General features: G+C 41.6%; 1 pseudogene; it reads left to right on the top strand.

The window, feature by feature from the left end:
* Window positions 1-12,433, top strand: part of LOC100693589 (sorting nexin-14-like) — a 17,032-nt pseudogene extending 4,599 nt beyond the window's left edge.
* The last annotated feature ends 260 nt before the right edge of the window (window positions 12,434-12,693 follow it).

Genomic DNA, 12,693 nt, shown 5'->3' with positions numbered 1-12,693 from the left:
CTTAGGTGGATGTGGCATCTCTCATCACATAAAAGCTCCTTAAAGTCTCCATGAAGCACATTGAAATTATTAGCAAAGCAAGGCAGAAGGGTATGGCAGATATAATCACACAGAGCAGTTTGTTTTTTATTTCTTTTATCATAAAAAATGTTTTTTGGTTTCTTTTCAGTAAAAAACATAGAGTATCTTCAACAAGCTGCCCTGGAGGAATATGGTCCTGATCTCCACGTGGCTCTTCGCAGTCGCAGAGATGAGCTTCTCTACCTCAGGAAGCTGACTGAGATACTGTTCCCTTACATCCTGCCCCCCAAGGCCACAGACTGCAGGTAACTGACTGCTCTGGAAGTAAAGCCCATGCACTGCAACCATATATTTATCCAATTAAGTCACAACATGAATGCACAGCATGATTCTACCATGAGAATAGTGTCATTTGTGACACTATGCAGCACTACGTCTTTATTGCTTCGTTCTGTTATTTCCTGCTTCTGTATCTCGTCATTCTCTCAGATCTCTTACACTCCTGATAAGAGAAGTTTTGGCTGGTTCTGTCTTCCTTCCTTCAATGGACTACTTGGCTGATCCTGTGAGTGTAGAATAGAAATCCAAAGCTGTTTTTTCCTTTAAACGTGTCTTTGGATGCTTTTGCCAGTCTAACAGGATAGTTCTTTTATAGTCCTTTAACCAGCGCTAATGTGCAGTATTATGAGAATGCAAATAAAAGACAAATCAAAACATTACTTACAGCGCTACACTTGAGTTTGAAACTTACTGACTGCTTTTTTGTGTGTGTGTTTTTTTTTATTTCAGGACACAGCAAATCATTTAATTTTGATATTCATTGACAACTCACCTGTAAGTATATACTGGACTGTAACTGGCTGTCATTTACACTCACCAGTCACTCTGTTTGGTTCACCTTTCTAGTAACAAGTCAGGTCGATCTTTTGCTTTCTGAACTCAAATTTTTGTGGCATAAAGCAGATTTGTTGGCTGGGTTATTAAAGATGTACATGGTCAGCAGCAGTACTCAGTGTGTGTCAAGAAAATATCCCCACACCATTACACCAGCACCACCTGTCTGAGTTATTGGTATAAGGCAGGATGCATCCGTGCTTTCATGCTCTTTAACTTAAATTCTGACCCTTCCCTTTAAGTGTCACAGCAGAAATTCAGACTCATCAGACCAGATAATGTCTTTCATATCTTCTGTTGTCCATTTTTGGTGAATCTTTGTGTGGTCTTCTGTTGCTGTAGCCCATCTGCTTCTGTGTTCAACATGTTGTGCATTCAGAGATGCTGTTTTGGATACCCTGGTTATAATGAGTGGTTATTTGAGTTACTGTTGCCCTCCTATCCTGTCTGCTCAAAGCAGCCAGAAGTCTGGCCACTCTCCTCTGACCTGTGACGTCCACAAGGCATTTTCACTTAGAGAACTGCTGCTCATGGGATATTTTCTCTTTTTCAGACCATTTTCTTGAAACCCTAAAGATGGATGTTTGAATGAGAATGAGGGGTGAGTGTATCTTCTGTGAATTTGAAATGTGTATTTAATTTTTCCCAACTTGTTCACTCCAGCCTGAAGAAGCCACAGAGCCCACTTCAACACTGGTTCCTTTCCTGCAAAAGTACTCTGATACTCGCAGCAAAAAGCCCTCAGTAAGTGTTTGCTTTCATCTAGGAGAGTGAAGTAATTCATTAAAAACCTAAAAAAAAACCTTTTTTCCACAGTACTTTCGGCAGCTTCTCAGAGGGGCCGAGTCCCTGCCAGAAATTCCAAAATGAGCAGGTAGGTTTCACTTTATGTTTGTGTGTAACAGCATAAAAGTTTAGCATAATGATGCACAGGTGGACTTTCAGAAAATATAGAAACAGAAAACAGCGCAAACACAAATTCACTGTTAACTAAGATTTTAGACACACAGTAAATTTCTGTGTTTTCTTCCACGTCCAGTTTTCCTGGTTTCCCTATTAAACGTACATAAATCTCTGTTTCCCCACAGCACTCTGCAGTGCGATGACAGGATATGCTATGAGCCAGCTGTGTCACACATAAACATAACTGTAACTAAGCTGTAAAGAAGCAACCCATTTTCTTGTAATGCAAGTTATATTAGACCACTGCAGTATAGCTGTAACAGAACTGAAGCCATGGATCGACTGTCATGTTTTCTATCGCGGGGTGTGGTGTGTACGTGGCCACGGGGCCCTGCCACTAACTCCTTGTGCACATTGTTCCAGAAATAGCATCAGTTTGGATGACATTCGGTGAGTACAAGTCATCAGTGTGCTGATCAGAACAGTGGCTGGCTGAGTAGTTCTGCACGCAAGATTCAAAAGACACTTCATACTTAAGATTAAAGATGTGCTGCCTTGTTTTTTTTAACAAAATCACTGTGCCCTGCCTGGGCCCGAGCCATCAAGGAGGGCTTCAGTTTCATAAGCACTAGCTGATACTACGATAATGATATATAATCTTTTAGCACTCATCTCATTTCACTAAATACATGTTTTATTTGGTGAGTGTGCTGTAGCTGCAAAAAGAGAGAACACTGAGTAAACTGACCTTTATGAGCTAATCATAGCATGTGTCACCAGTAAGCCTGTAAGCAGATAAAGCTAATAAAAGCATTATATCCAAAATGAGAGAATTAAAATGAAGGAAAACTCATTTTCTGTTTCACCTGAAAGCAAACTTGTTATAAAGGCAGTTTCCAAAGCAGCATAAATTACGCTACTCAAAACGATAGATGGGATAGCATATAATTGCTTTTGCAGCCCACAATCACATGTGACCAGTTTCGAGGCTAACCTCCCTCCATACCTGCGATTAAGAAACCTTCTCCACCTCTGCCCGTTTGTCTGCCCATTACGCCCATCTGTGTATTTCCACCATCGTGCCTGCGTCTGTGACCGTATGTCCACTCTGATTCTGTGACCACCATACTACCTACCCTGGTATGATCCACGATCCGCTCCCTCCTCTTACCCATGGGGGTGTGACCCTGTTCTGCTTTTAGCTCCTGGGACTGGAGCGCCGAGTCCCCGTCCTCACTGTTCACTGCCTCTGGCAGCTCTTCACCTGCATCTTCTAACTCCCTCCATGCCCAGTCCACGTTCACAAACTTCCCGTATGGCTCGCTATCCCACCGCCACTCATCACCCAAGTAAGTCAGGGTCCATCTGTCTGTCACAGGTCGCTCAGTGTGATGTCATGCTATCCAGTTTCACACCCATGTGACCCCAGTCCCAGCCGGACGCCTGCATGGTGGGGTCTGTGCACGGGATCCTGTTTTAATTTGTCGTTTTGTTTCCTCCAGTCTCGTTTTCGACACCGCAGCCACTTTTTCTGTGCTCGGTTTCTTGTGTAGTAGGCGTATCTCTGTGCGTCATGTGGTGATTTTTATTTTACGTGAGCAAACCGGCACTCACACAGAGCACCTGTGATGTTGTGTGCTTTTTATCGGTTGTCACGTAACTGATCATCATCAGCGTCTTTTACACCCTGAAAATATCCCCTCCAAGCTACACATCTGTTCGTCACTGCTCAGTGCTTTGTTGTGTGTGTGTTTTTTTGTGGCTCTGCAGCGCTTTACCAGCAACCCAGGCATTTTATTGTAAGATGACTGTGAAGTTAAATGTTGTCATTGGTTTGGCTAGATTAGCTTTCACCTCCCATGATACAGTAAGCTGCTTCTTCTTCCCTATAGTCCCTGCTCTGTCACCTCTCTGAAGCTGCATGTGCTTTGCTGAAGCCAAGCGCATCTCCTCCTTTGCTCCGTGTTTAATAGCCTCCTTGTTTGAACTGCAGGAGTACGTCTAAGAGGGGCGAGTCCTTTGGGATTAGCCGCATTGGCAGTAAGATCAAAGGAGTGTTCAAGAGCACAACGATGGAAGGAGCCATGCTGCCATCCTATGGGCTGGTAGAGGGGGAGGATGATATGGTAAGGCACATCTAAAAATGGCCTAAACATTCATTATAAGATGATGATAGTGTATAAAATAATGCTCATGTGGTGATAGTTGCTTTTTAGGGTTAAACTGCATGTCAAATTTAAAGCAGCGTGTCAAATTTATTAGAAGTAACTGCAAACAGAGTCTTCAAGTCATATTGAGGGTCTCCTGAAGTAATTCCCACATGGTGGCGTTGGTGAGTAAAGAAAACAAAGCTACGTAGTCTATTAATTCTACCTTATGGGCAAATCTTCAAGGTTTTCAGTGCAATTTGCCAACTCTGCCGAGTTTGACAAAGCTTGTTTTTGCCGATTTCTTCAGGCATAATAAAATATCTGTCTATTTTTCCAATATTTAAATCCAACGTTTGGGTTCTGGCGTTTTCTGAGGTGGAGTCCATGAATTTGCCTGTTTTACAGTAGATAGTGTTGATTTTAAAGAGCAAGAGTTTCCCTGTGAAACCACAAAGACGACCTGCGAAAATGACTAAATATCCACCTTAAATGAAAGAAATTTTTTTTTAAAAAGTGTCAGATGAATGAAAATCCGCTAGTTTAAGAGCTTTTGTAAATTTATATTGCTGTGACTTCAAACACAGTCTGTTACAGCACTTTACTGTCTTTACTCTGTTAATTCCTTGTTCCGCATTTATTGTAAAGGGATATCCTGTGTATACGTTGCACTTCCCTTACTTGTGGTCAGGTCTCAGTCACCTTTTTTTTGTTGTCCCTGATCTTCACATTTGCTGTTCAATTTAATAGTAATTTTGATAGGAGTAGATTATATGATTAAGGTAAAAAGAACCCATACACAAAGAACAAAAGAAGTCCAAGAAATTAAAGTCAGGCCTCTACCTTTGTGTGCTTTGCAGCATAAAAGTGGTCGTGTTGTTCATCTATCATGTACTCCGCAAAGCCTTGACCTCAACCACTCTCACTTCCTTCTATTCAAGGTGGAGGAAGCCATGATGGTGCTGGAAGATGACCCCCCTATGGAGGCGGCCTCCACCCCGAGCACCCCGCGAAACCTCTCAGCCTGGAACATCACAATCCCGTACATTGATTTCTACGATGACGACGTAAAGAGGGAGCGCATTCCAGTGTTTTGTATTGATGTAGAGCGCAATGACCGGAAGGCAGGTGAGGCTGTGCGGACCTTTTCCTTCAGTGTCACTTAGTGTCATCTGAGTGAAGTCACTCACCATTTCAGCTGGGACGTTTTTAGAGTCATCCGTGTCTTTTAATAGAATTGAACTCTGATTGAAAAAAGGATCTAAGGATAATTTTCTTATCAGAAAACCCCCATAAAAGCACACAATCTCAACCAACATATCTCATTAAAACATACTTGTTAATAATCTGTAATACTATTAGGTAACCAGTAACTAGTGTGACTAGCTGTTTTGGTTTGGGGTCATTAATTAAACCTTGTTGTTTTACTCTCTGCAGTCAGACATGAGACTGAGCACTGGTCTGTGTACAGGACATATCTGGAGTTCTATGTCCTCGAGTCAAAGCTCACCGAGTTTCATGGTAGGTTTTCTTCATAATGCTAATTTAGAGCACCTGTGCACTGCTCTGTTTTTCATTCAAGGCCATCAGGAAGGAATTTTCCCATGAAAATGACATCGTCGACTCCACAGAAAAATCCCAGATTATTACTTCCAAGTAAACTTATATTTTAGAATCGAAGAACATTTAATGGCCCTGTTGCGTTATTTGGGGACTTGGAAACTGCGCGGCTGTTATGTTCCAGTTAAAGAGAGATACATATTTTTAACACTCGTCTCTGTGAAATCTTACACCATCTGCAGGCTCCTTTCCAGATTGCATAACAGTTATGAACTGATTTGCATGTCGTTGAGTGGAGAAAGTATTTGATCCCCTACAACCTAAACAGAATTTTGCCTCCCAGAGATTGGCTGCCTGCTCTTGTGGCACACAGATTAACATCAATTGTCGAGACTTCTGATCTCAACTTATGTATATAAAGCACAAATGTCAACCAAATTGATTTCTATCACAATGGGCAAGACCAAAAAAAGGCTGTCAAAGGATGTCAAGGACAAGATTGTCAGCCTGCTTAAGGCTGAAATGAGCTACAAGACCATCAGCAGGAAGCTTGGTGGAAGGAAGTGACAACTGCCAGTGCGATTGTTCAGAATAAAAATAAAAAGACCATCAATCACCCTCGGTCTGGAGCTCCATAAAGATCTTGCCTCATGATGTGAGGATGATCATGAGAGTGGTGGTAGATCAGTCCCAACCTACATGGGAGGAGCTTGTTAATGATCTGAAGGCAGTAGGGACCAGAGTCAACAAAAACAACATCGGTAACACACTACGCCGTAATGGATTGAAATCTTGTAGTTCTTGCAAGGTCCCCCTACTCAAGAAGTTACAAGCCTGTCTTAAGTTTCCAGTGAACATTAAAATGATTCAGAAGAGTATTGGGAGAAAGTGCTGTTGGAAGATGAAACCAAAATCAAGCTCTTTGGCATCAACTTAAACTGCTGTGTTTGGGGGAAGAGAAATGCTGAGTATGACTTAAAGCCTCCACCATATTCCCCACAGTCAAGCATGGAGTGTAAACATTATACTTTGGGGCTGTTTTCCTGCTAAGGGCACAGGATGTCTTCACCGCACTGAGAGTCCAATGAACGTGGCCATGCTTGGACAAGAACCTGCTTCCCGCAACCTGAACACTGAAGATGGGTCGTCGTCATCTTCTAGCAACACAGTGACCCAAGACATACCATCAAGGCGGCAAAAGAGCAGCTAAAGAAGAAGCACATTAGGGTCATGGAGTGGCTTAGCTGGTCTGTAAACTTCAGTCTTATAGTGTTAAATGGGTTCAAATATTGAGGATGAGTACAAAAACAACCATGGTCCAGAAGAGTCGGTCAAACAATGATTTTAATGAATGCACACAGCGTGGGAGATGAACACTATAAAACATTCAGTATCAATCTCAAAATGGTGGAGCATTACTCAAACTCTTATACCATCAGGGTATGTTTTCTGACGCCCCCTCTTACGTCAAACAGATACAATACAGACGTAAGTTTCAAACCACAAATGTTCTGTTGACTTTTGACACATGGGAAAAGAACATTTTCTCCATCTGTAGGCCAGGTGCTTTCTGTTGACATCTAACTTTTCGCTTATCTCCTGAGAACATGAAAAATTGTGTCTGCCACTTAGGCAGACGCAATCCTTGCAGCTACAAGCTTGCACACTATTCTCCAAACTCTTACCCAAAACATGAACTTAACTACTGTGTATATGTGTGTGTGTGTGTGTGTGTGTGTGTGTGTGTACGCATCGACCTCACTCGAACTCTGTCTTATGAGAAGAGAGGCCAATTCTCATGTGGATAATAATCTAACTGAAACTATGTATGTAAAATGTTTTAAATGTTCTAATCAAAAAGCCACTACCCAAAGCTTAATAAAAAGGATATAAATGGTTAAAAGATAATAATGAATAACGTGGTATATGTGTTTTGTAAGCGTGTAGGCAATCTTTTCATAGCTCAAAGTCACGTACACAATAAATTGTCTGGACGTAGCGCCAAACAAAGCTTACGACCCTCAATTAACTGACTGAGCTTCAACTCTTTAAATAAGCACAAATGCAAGGTGTATAGAAAATGATTATGACCGCACCTGTAATACAAGTTTTAACGTAATGCCAACAGCTTCAAAAAAGCTTTGATGAAATAATGATTAATGCAATAGTAATGATGATGGTTATGAATAGTAGCAGTAAAATATTTCCCTGGTCTCCACAATAGAAAATCCATAGAGGGAGCTGAAGCATTGAGTTGCCAAGCAGCAGCCAATAAAGGTGAAGGATTTAGAATTTCTGTAAAGATGAGTGGGCCAAAGTCCCTCCTGAGATGTGTGCGAACCTGGTGCCAACTACAAGCAACTCTTACCCCTGTACCTGCTAACAAGGGTTTCTCCACCAAGTACGAAGTTATTTATTGGTCTGATATTCTCTCTGTGAGCAAACTTACAAATTGAGCAGGGGATTAAATAATCCCCTAAATAAAGTTTTTAAAGCAAAGACAGTGATTTGTATCGACTATTAGGAAGGAAGTTTAATGGGATTAAAATCAGCCAATGGTGATTCTAGTATTACAGACACAATAGAATAAAACATCAGCACATGCGCTATTTTTGCAACAAATTTTGTGAAGTAGCACTTCACAAAATTTAAATGAGGTCCGACATTGCCAAGAAAGGCCTCGGGCATTTAATCTGAGAACTTGCCAGTGGCTGAACTGATGAGATCATAACAGCTTTTTGCAAGTGGTGCTTAAACAAACACGTCCACTTAACTTAACATAAAATCTGAATATATTCCTAAAAAAAATAGGGACGTTACATATTTACTTTGCCAGAGTTTTGTGAGTCACTCATAACTGGAAATGCTCTCAGATAGAGACAGTGGGTGTTTGAAAGAGCTTCAGTCTTAAAATCTGACGCAAGTGTCTCACCCCCAGCTCTTCAATGACCTCTTCAAAAACACTGCCAACCGATCAGAGATGACAGAGAAGAGACACAATCAGAGCTACTTCATGGAAATGATCACCATTGAAGGGGTCTATGACTACTTCATGTATGTTGGTAAGTAGAGGTTTGTTTGTTTTTTGCAGTCTGTTCTGCAGACACAATTTATGATGTTTCCTTTCCAGGCTTCAACATAGAATGTGGATCGATTTGTACCGGGTTGAAATGTTATTGGAAAGTGTTTCAGAAAGGACTTGTTTTGCAAGGTAAAATACTAAAGTGAAATACTCCACATTGTGGATCTGCTGTGAAACCACTTCTGGGTTGTGCCACAGCAGAGATACCCTCTCTCGGCTTCTCCCTGAAGGCACAGGGACATTTCCAAACCAGCTGAGAGACACAATATCCACCTCAACTACTTCCATTTGATGCAGAGAAGCAGGGTCTCTACTCTGACTCCCTCTTGAATGACTGAGCTCCTCTTCTTATCTCTCCTTGCTTCCTTCAGAGGAAGCCCATTTCCACTGCTTGTCTTATTCTTTCATCCGTCTTCGTCTGTGTAGCTGACAGACGCTAGAACCATGAAACATATGGCTGAAAGTGCATGCTGCTAAAAAAGAAATATTAGGCCAAATAATTGAAAAATGTCCACAGTGTTAAGTTTACAGCAAATGAGAAACCATAAGGTCGGCAAATAGGGGATGAGGAAAGAGAGATTGTAAAACACACAGTTTACACTGATCGGGCATAATGATGACCACTGACAGGTGACGTCAATTACACTGATTGTCATTAGGAAGTAAGTGAACAATTTTGTCCTGGAAGTCGATGTGTTAGAAGCAGGAAAAATGGGCAAGCGTGAGGATTTGAGAAAGTTTGACAAGGGCCAAAATGTGATGGCTAGACAGCTGGGTCGGAGCATCTCCAAAACTGCAGCTCGTGGTGTGTTCCTGGTCTGAATCGGTCAATACTTATCAAAAGCAGTGAAGGAAGGAACAGTGGTGAGTCAGCAACAGGGTCGTGGCTCATTGGCTCATTGATGGGGAGCAAAGATGAACTACTGTAGCTGGAATTGCAGAAACAGTTACTGCTGGTTGTGATAGAAATGTGTAAGAACACGCAGAGTATTGCAGTTTGTTGTGTATGCATCTGCATAGCTGCAGACCAGTCAGGGTGCCCATGCTGACCCCTGTACAGTGCTGAAAGTGCCAACAATGGGCATGTGAGGATCAGAACTGGACCGTGGAGTAATGGAAGAAGATGGCGTGGTCTGACGAATTACATTTTCTGTCACATCACGTGTATGTGTGAAGCTTCTCTGGGGAACACCGGACACCAGGATGCACTATGGCAAGAAGGCAAGTATAAACTCACAGAAGCAGTGCGGTGCTTTGGGCAGTGTTCTGCCAAGAGACCTTGGGTCCTGCCATTGGTGTGGATATTACTTTGACATGTGTGGGAACTGTATTCCCTGACGGCTGTAAAAAATGCATAGAAATGATTTGAGAAGCACAACAGGAAGTTTGAGGTGATGAATTGGCTTCTAAATTCCCCAGATGTAAGTCCAGTTGAGCATCTGTGGGATATGCGCCAGTCCACGGAGGCTTCACCTCGCAGCTTATAGGACTTGTTGGTACGAGCGTCTATGCTTTGATTGTTTAAGGGCTGCGAGCAACACAATATCAGACAGGTGGTCATAATGCTATACCTGACTGGTGTATATTAAAAAGATAGGTCATGTAGGCGATCAGTGCTCTCTCTCTTCTTCTTGATTTTTAGGCAGAGTCGTCTTTCGTGTCCCTGATTGGTTGCACCACCTGCTAATGGGTGGCAGGATCCTGTTCAAGAACACACTGGAGGCCTACACAGATTATTATCTTCAGTACAAACTCAACCAGGTGGTCCAGGAGCACCGGCTAGTCTCGCTCATCACCCTGCTTAGAGGTACACGGCCAAGGAACCGAAGAGAGTCTGCGTGTTTGTGAGAATCTTGAACTTTAAACAAACAAACTAAGTGAGGTGAAATCATGTACTGAATCTTTGCCCTCATAGACTCAGTTTTCTGTGAAAGCAGCCCGCCTCGCTCCGCCCAAGACAAGCAGAGGAGAGCAAAGAAGACGTTCGAGGAGATGATGAGCTATATTCCAGGTATTTATTTAGTTCTTCCAAGTCGCCTTTTGTAATTTATGGACCACTTGTAGTCGGCATTGAAACCTACAAGACAAGTGGTGAGTTTTAAATTGCCGCCTGGGGGCGTGTCCTTGATTTATCTTCAGACTTTCTGGGGAAATGTATCGGAGAAGAGGCCAAGTATGTAGGAGTGCGTCTCCTCTTTGATGGACTACAGCAGCCAGTGCTCAACAAACAGGTACAAGGACAGACACGCGCAAACAGCGAGGACACACTCGGTGCTTTCTCAGAATGTTTGCACTTCACTGATAGGAAACGTATCTGGTCACGAAAAAAAAGCTGTGCTAGTATATGACAGATGGGTATATGAATGAAATTGACTTGGGGTACATTTTCCTGCTGTGCAGCGTATCTCTGAATGTAACATTCGCACCTTATAATAGGTACGCAATGTAACATGCAGTTTGCTGAAACACACGTTCTGCATACTGGTCGTGTTTCCATCTTTATTTAAACATGACTGACCTTAATGCTTCTCATCTTGTTCCTACCTTTTTTGCTTTGCCTTCCTCAGCTGACATATGTGCTGCTGGACATCGTCATTCAGGAACTTTTTCCAGAGCTAAACAAGGTAAACATATATTCATTTTTGTTCACCCACCCATCCATAGGCTCTTATCCTCCGCAGAATGGAGTGTGAATATATCCTGACACCCAAAAAATCCCAAATACCAAAACATAAACAGAAAAATGAAAAAACATGCAGTCAATAACTATCAGCAACATCATTGTTAATCGTTGCATAAGTGAATGAATGAGACTGCATGGTAATGTTCAATGTTAAATGAATATAAGATTAAATAACTGCATTTTTAGTAGAGAAATACACACATATCGCTTGTTAATAAGTATGCCAAAGTCCTTTACCTGGATAGTCGTACAGTAATGCTTCTGCAATTGGAGTGAAGATTAGCTGTCGCACCAGAATCTCAAAAATTATGAGCATAATTCTGATGTTGAATATATATATATATATATCTCAAATGGTTTAATTGGATGCATTTAGGTTAGAGCAGAGGTTAGAGGGCAACAAAAGGCTTAAAACGTAAGAGGTACTAGAAAGGAACAGCTGGAGGAAAGTTTAGCAACTAATGAGGTTATTTGGCAAGACCATCGGGCATAAAAAGAGCATTTAGAAGACGGAATTTCACCAGTCTGCAAAACACTGCCCCTACAAATTGTTGAATAATATCAGAATCATGTTCCTCGATATAAAACTTTGAAGGGTTTAAATATCTCATCATCTACAGTACATAATATCATCAACAGATCAGGGAATTGGGAACAATCTCTGTGTGCAAGGGACAATGCTGAAAATCAATATAACATCTTTGGACCCTCAGGTGGCAATGCTTTAAAAACAGGAAAGAATCTGTCATGGAAATCACAGCATGTGCTCAGGAACACTTCCAGAAATCACATGTTAAAGCTCTATCAGGCAAAGAAGAAGCCATAATAAACATTTTATGTTTTTTTATGTTCTATTTTTAATTAGGTGTGCTTTATGTGACTGCATTCCATTTTTATTCTTCCCAGTGTCCCAACTTTATGGAAATGTGATTGTACACAATCAAAGCTTTTTCACATTGTCTTTAAATCAAGCACCAAACCACAGCAACACACATCTGCTTCTGAGTTCACCCTGCATTCTTGTGTTCTCAGCAGGTGCAGAAGGAGATGTCTGTGATGGCTCCATGGATGTAAAATAAACATGAGCCAACATGCTTGGCATACCCGAGCTCATCTGACACTAGACTAAATCCGACGCATAGACTTTCATAACTGACATGTACACTAACTGTATCTGGATACCTGCTCCCACAACAGGAGGAAAGGCAGATGGTTTCTCCTGGTGCATCTGTCATTAATTTGTAAAATAAATACATCATGAAGTATATACTAAATAAAAAGTCAGAATTTAACTGACAATTTCTTCTTTGTATTATTATTAGCAGTAGAAGCTAACAGTAAAAGACAGTGATTTAACAGTTTTGTCAGGTGTGGTGGAGGTGGAGAGGACACAAATGACCAAG

Source organism: Oreochromis niloticus, unplaced genomic scaffold, assembly GCF_001858045.2.
Source record: "Oreochromis niloticus isolate F11D_XX unplaced genomic scaffold, O_niloticus_UMD_NMBU tig00007378_pilon, whole genome shotgun sequence".
NCBI classification, from domain to species: domain Eukaryota; kingdom Metazoa; phylum Chordata; class Actinopteri; order Cichliformes; family Cichlidae; genus Oreochromis; species Oreochromis niloticus.
This window is presented reverse-complemented; position numbering and strand designations above follow the sequence as displayed.